Source organism: Carcharhinus amblyrhynchos, chromosome 7 (assembly GCF_965287045.1).
Source record: "Carcharhinus amblyrhynchos chromosome 7, sCarAmb.v2.hapA, whole genome shotgun sequence".
In the NCBI taxonomy this organism is placed as follows: domain Eukaryota; kingdom Metazoa; phylum Chordata; class Chondrichthyes; order Carcharhiniformes; family Carcharhinidae; genus Carcharhinus; species Carcharhinus amblyrhynchos.
This window is the reverse complement of record NC_137330.1, coordinates 65,152,974-65,158,973: the sequence shown is the minus strand read 5'-3', so window position 1 is coordinate 65,158,973 and position 6,000 is coordinate 65,152,974. Positions and strand designations below refer to the sequence as shown.

General features: G+C 42.3%; 1 protein-coding gene across 5 annotated transcripts in view; it reads left to right on the top strand.

The window, feature by feature from the left end:
• The first annotated feature begins 719 nt into the window (after positions 1 to 719).
• Positions 720 to 6,000, top strand: part of LOC145345010 (nuclear receptor coactivator 7-like) — an 87,202-nt gene continuing 81,921 nt past the window's right edge. For all 5 annotated transcript variants that reach the window (XM_080192508.1, XM_080192512.1, XM_080192507.1 and 2 more), the window contains exon 1: positions 720 to 789. The gene's annotated coding sequence lies outside the window, so the exon portion shown is untranslated. The remainder of the gene's footprint in view (positions 790 to 6,000) is intronic.

Sequence of the window (6,000 nt, the reverse complement as noted above, 5' to 3'; positions counted from 1 at the left end):
TGGAGAGAGAGCATTTAACACGGCCAATGCACCTAACCCCCAACATATCTTTCAGATTGTGGGGGGAAATAGAGTACCCAGAGGAAAACCCACACAGACATAGGGAGAACGTGCAAACTCCACACCGTGAAATCAAGCCCAGGTTCCTGGCACTGTGAGTCAGCACAGTGCCACCCCACCATGCAGCTAGGGTCATAGCTTAAGGATAAGGGGTAAACCTTTTAGAACCTTTTAGAGGTGAGGAGAAATTTCTTCACCTGGAGAGTAGTGAACTTGTAGAAATCACTACTACAGAAAGTAGTTGAGGCCAAAACCTTGTTTGACTTCAAGAAAAAATTAGATATAGCTCTCGGGGCCAAAGGGATCAAGGGATATGGGAGGAAGGGGTGGGGGGAAAATCAGAATATTGAATTTGATGATCAGCCGGGATCAAAATGAATGGCAAATCAAGCTGGAGGGGCAGAATGACCTACTCCAGCTTATAGTTTCTACTTAAAAGACCAAGATTTAGTCATCTGTCCTGATGACTTATAACACCTTTGAGGGGGGAGGAGGTTCAAGGCGCTAGATGGACACAAGTTGTTGTTGTTCTTCAGCAGGGGTCTGGAACCTTGGCTCCATCCCATTGTGACGCCAGGTCGTGGGGAGCGCAGGCGCGGCGGATGGGGCGCAGTAACGGTCCGGGGGGAGGGGACGGCGGCAGCGAGAGGAGGAGGAGGCGGCGGTGATGGTGGAGGAGAACAGCAGCAACAACAACAACAGCAGTAGCTCGGGAGAGGAGAGGAAGAGGTACCGTCTACCCGGGGTGGGGGTGGTGTGTGTGTGTGTGTGAGAGGGAGGGAGAGAGCGAGCGGGGAAGGGGCAGACAAGGCCTGGCTCAGGCTAACGAGCTGCTGAAACCGACGAGCCGTCGGCGTAGCTGCCTTTGCTTCCCCGACCGGTGAGCCAGCACCTGCCTCCGCCCACCCGTCTCCCCGGCCGCACGGACTGGTAGCCGGCCCGGGGAGGGGGAGGTGGCCGTGTGCGGCTGGGCCTCGAGCCGGGTCCCCGGAACTCCCTGAAACGAGCAGTCCACATACCTCCTAACCCTGAGCTGCAACATTTAAAACTGCAAATAAATATTTTTTTGGGCGGGGGGGGGGGGTGCGGATTCACACAACGTATATTGGTGCTTCCTTGAAGCTTCCGCAATTCCTCTCAAACCCAGTTTGATGAATGGTTTTAGCCAAATTAAAAAGAGACCTGTATTTCTGATGTGATTTTCATGCCGTGTAAAGGATTATTGACGTGCAACTTCTAAAACGACTTAACGTGTCATTATTTCGGACTGCTTGGTTGACGCATTCTAGTGTTGATTTTGTTTTGCATTGGAAAGGCATAGTTCCCCAATGTGCACCTGACCCAGCATTGTGCCTGAATGGTATTTTGCCACCCCAACAGTTAAAAAGGGGCAAGGCTAATGATTCAGTCTCAACCTTCGGTTCAGAAACAATGCACGCAACAGGTCCTGTTTGTTCCTTATCTAAAGTTTTTTTCCTCCATTTATTTATGTCTCAAATATCTGGATTAGGTTCGTGCTGCTGTCGCATGTGGAAATTTGTTGCATAACCTATGCATTTTTGTGAAATTTGCAGTACTGTGATAATGTTACATGTTGATCTAAAATGAAAAATGCTAATTCGAGTTAATTGTTTAATAAACTCTGTCTTGTTTGTTATATTAAAATCTGGATTGTTTTATTTGGATGTCGACAATTATCCTAATTAAGTTCCATTCAGATTCAGTGGATGTTCTACGTTCGTTTGTAGTGATACAGCAAGAAAATAAGAAAAAGCTTATGATGACATTCGGTAATATTCTTAACCACCTTGTTAATTGTATTGTGCAAAATTTACACCATTTTTGATGTTTAGCTAAATGACAAATGATGACTAAATTTGAATTGTCCCTAGGTGCATTACTAACTAAACTTTCCTCAAAGAAGTTTATTTGAATGGAAATATTCAGGCTCCTTTGGCTGCTTTGTGTTCTCCATTTGAGTGGTTAAGGCAATTATCCAAGTATTTTTTTAGTGAGCTAGAGATGATACACAGCTTTGTTGATCAATTCTGATCAGTTTTGATCTGGAAGATGAAACTGAGGGCATCGTTGCTAAATTTGCAGATAATACAAAGATATGTAGAGGCACAAAGTCTTGAGGAAGTGGGGAGGCTGCATAATCACTTGGGCAGGGTAGGAGAGTGGGCCAAGACATGGCAGACGGGATACAATGTGGAAAGGCGTGAGGTTATGCACTTTGGTCGGAAGAGTAGAGGCATAGACTATTTTCTAAATGGGGAGAGGCTTCGGAAATCTGAAGCACAAAGGGACTTGGGAATTCTGGTTCAGGACTCAAGGTTAATGTGCAGGTTCATTTGGCAGTCAGGAAGGCAAATTCAATGTTAGCATTCATTTCTAGAGGGCTAGAATACAAGAGCAGGGATGTACTGCTGAGGCTGTATAAGGCTCTGCTCAGACCCCATTTGGAATATTGTGAACAGTTTTGACCCCATACCTAAGGAAGGATGTGCAGGCCTTGGAGGAGGTCCAGTGAGGTTCACAAGAATGATTCCAGGAATGAAGAGTTTGTTATATGAGGAATGGTTGAGGAGTCTGGGTCTATACATGATGGAGTTTAGAAGGATGAGGGGGAATCTTATTGAAACTTGCAGAATACTGAAAGGTGTAGATAGAGTGGACGTGAAGAATGTTTTCACTAGTGGGAGAACGAAACTCGAGGGCACAACCACGTTGAGGAGGAATTTCTTCAGCCTGAGGGTGGTGAACCTGTGGAACTCATTGAAGCAGAGAGCTGTGGAGGTCAGGTCATTGACTGCCTTTAAGACGGAGATAGATAGGTTCTTAATAAAAGCAAATTACTTTTATTTCAGATGCTGGAATCTGAAACCAAAAGAGAAAATGCTGGAAAATCTCAGGTCTGGCAGCATCTGTAAAGAGAGAAGAGGTGTTGGTGATAGGTTCTTGACCAATAAGAGGATCAAAGGTTATGAGAGAAGGCGCGAGAATGGGGATGAGAATCATATCAGCCATGATTGAATGGCAGAGCAGTCTCGTTGGACTGAATAGCCTAATTCTGCTCCTATATCTTATGGTTTAATTCCCCTGATTTGGAAACGCTCAGTTCCAAATGGCTTAGTCTGCATCCACACAGTGGGAGGAAGTGGTATTGTCACTGGACTAGTAATCTAGAGACCCAGAGTAATACTCTGGGGACCTGGGTTCAAATCCCACATGGCAGTTGGCCATGAAACCATTGTCAATTGTTGTAAAAACCCATCTGAATCATTAACAATCTTTAGGGACATTCTTACCCAGTCTGGCCTACATGTGACTCCAGACTCTCAGCAATGTAGTTAGCTCTGAAATGTCCTGTGAAAATTAGGGATGGGCCAATAAATGTTGGCGCAGCCAGTGACATAGAAAAAGAATGGCATTTCACTTGAAAATTGAAAGAAATGTTTCATTGCATGAATGACTGCTAATTAGTTGAACGTGTGAACTTCATCTGAGCATGGACCAAGGTCATTGCTGTAGATTGTGTGAAAATTTTATTCTGGCGGATATGTGGCTCACCAGCATGATATATTGCAAGGTACTCCGTGATTTCAGTTCAGAACATGGGAGAAATCCAGATAAGGCCTAAACAAAGAACATGGTTTTCCAAATCTTGATTCCACAAACGCTGATAGCATTGGGTTTGGGTTCAGCGTTTCACCACCTGTTCTGGTTTAAGTATTTTGAATGTTGTTGTTGCTGATGTGGTTTTCAAGTTGGAATTGCCATGTCTATTCATAAAAACCAATAACTACAAACCAATGTATTGATTATCGATTCTGCAACCTGCTGTGATAACCATAATGAATGTGAACTTTTTGCAGCATGTCAGTCTAGTTATCTGAGCTATTCAGCACAGATCAGGCCATTCAGCCTGGCTCATGCATGTTGGTGTTTATACTCCAGTCGGACCGCCTCCCAGCTTTTCTCATCTTAATCTACCATTACGTATTCCCTTCCCCCTCCATTTGTTTGTCTAGCTTTCCCTGAAATGCATCTCTACTCTTCCCATTAACTGCCCCCTGTGGTAGTGAGTTCCTCCTTCTCACCACTCCTTGGGTAGAGAGCTTCTTCCAAATTCCCTTTTGGGTTTTTAGGGACTATCCTGTATTGATGACCTCTAGCTACAATTTCCCTACAAGTGGAAACGTTCTCTCTGTATCAACGCAATTTAAAATCTTTCATAATTTTAAAGACTTCTGTTAGGCCACCCTTCATCCTTTTTCCCAAGATAAAACAGCTTGTTCATCCTTTCTTGGTATTTATGTCCACGTATTTCTGGAACCATCCTTGTAAATCTGTGTATCATCTCCAGTGTTTTTACCTTTTTTAATATATGGTGACCTGAACTGCATGTTGTCCTTTGTGTGGCCTAACCAAAGTTAGTACAGGCTCAACATAAATCTTCCTACTTTAGAATAAAGGTATGTGTTTGGTTTGCTTTTATTGGCCTTGCTAATCTGTGATTGAATAATTTGAATTTCCTTTGTTCTTCTACCCTATCTAGATTCTAAAAAACAGAGGCGATGCCTTAGTGGTATTATCACTAAATTATTAATCCAGAAACTCGGCTAATGTTCCGAGAAGCAGGATTTGAATCCTGCCACAGCAGGTGGTGGCATTTGAATTCAATAAGAAATATCTAGACCCTCGCCAAGTAGAAATTCACCTCCCTATTCTTCCTACCATATTGTACTACCAGACACTTATCTGTGCTGAACTATATTTGCCAGTTATTTGCCCATGCTGCAAGATTGTTAATACCCTCCTGCAATTTGTTGCAGTCCTCTCCAGCATTTATCTGTCCCCAGGGTATAGAACAAATAAGTTGACATGTCAGCACCTGTTACAAGTGGAATGAATCTTTCTATTGGCATGAAGTAGAACTACTAATGCTAAATGTTCCAAGAACATTTGATTAAAGTAAGTAGCTGGTGTTTTTAAGTTTGGGCTTGAATTTTGTCAAAGAATCCTAACTAATTTTGGATGTTCATTGTGAAGAAAATAGATTTTCTTCTGTTCTGCTCTGCATATTGACACATTAACTTGCAGAAAGAATTAAAGTTGGTTTAATCTTCTTCCTTAGATTAAGTTGGCAGACCACAGCAATTCAAATATGACATTCAAAAGGCTAGTTTTAATCCTTGGATAAATTAACAGCTTTTAACTGGGAATAAATGTATTGTTAACTACTGAGCCTGATTTCAAAGCTGGTGGTAAAGATGTTGGCTCAGTCATTAGAGTTGCAGGTTAGTTATTATTGAGTGTTTGCCATTAGTGAACTAATTGTCAAGTTCAAAGTTTATATTTGCAATGTTGGCTTTTGAAAGAATGCGCAATTTGGAGCACTGACTAAGCCAAAGTGTTTTGGCTTGTTCTCAGCCTTGCAGGAAAAGGAAAATTGTAATATTGACTCATTCTGTTGAATTTATTCTACATTTTTTCATTATCAGGCATCGCTTAAGATCCGTATTGATTATTCTTCATTGTGCTTAAGGTACTGGTGTATCACCATCTGGAACTGCAGTGCAGTGAAATTACTCCTACAGTGGTGTTAAATAGTTCCAGGATTTTGAATTGGTGATAATATTATGTACAGCAACATGTCCCAGGGCCTGTGACTAGGAGTGGAATGTGGGGTTGGTGTCTTTGTTTGCATTCGTTCGTTGGATTCTGTTGTCATTGGCAAGGCCAATTTATTGCCCTTTGTTGGGATTAACGTAGTGATCATTACTTTTAGGGTCATAGAATCAAAGAATAGTTACAGCATAGAACAGATATGACAGAATTTCACATTTTAAGACTTACTGCAATAACCTCAAATTCACATCAATTGAACATTAGTTAATAGGCCACTAATATATAAACTCTCCCCTCCCTCCACCC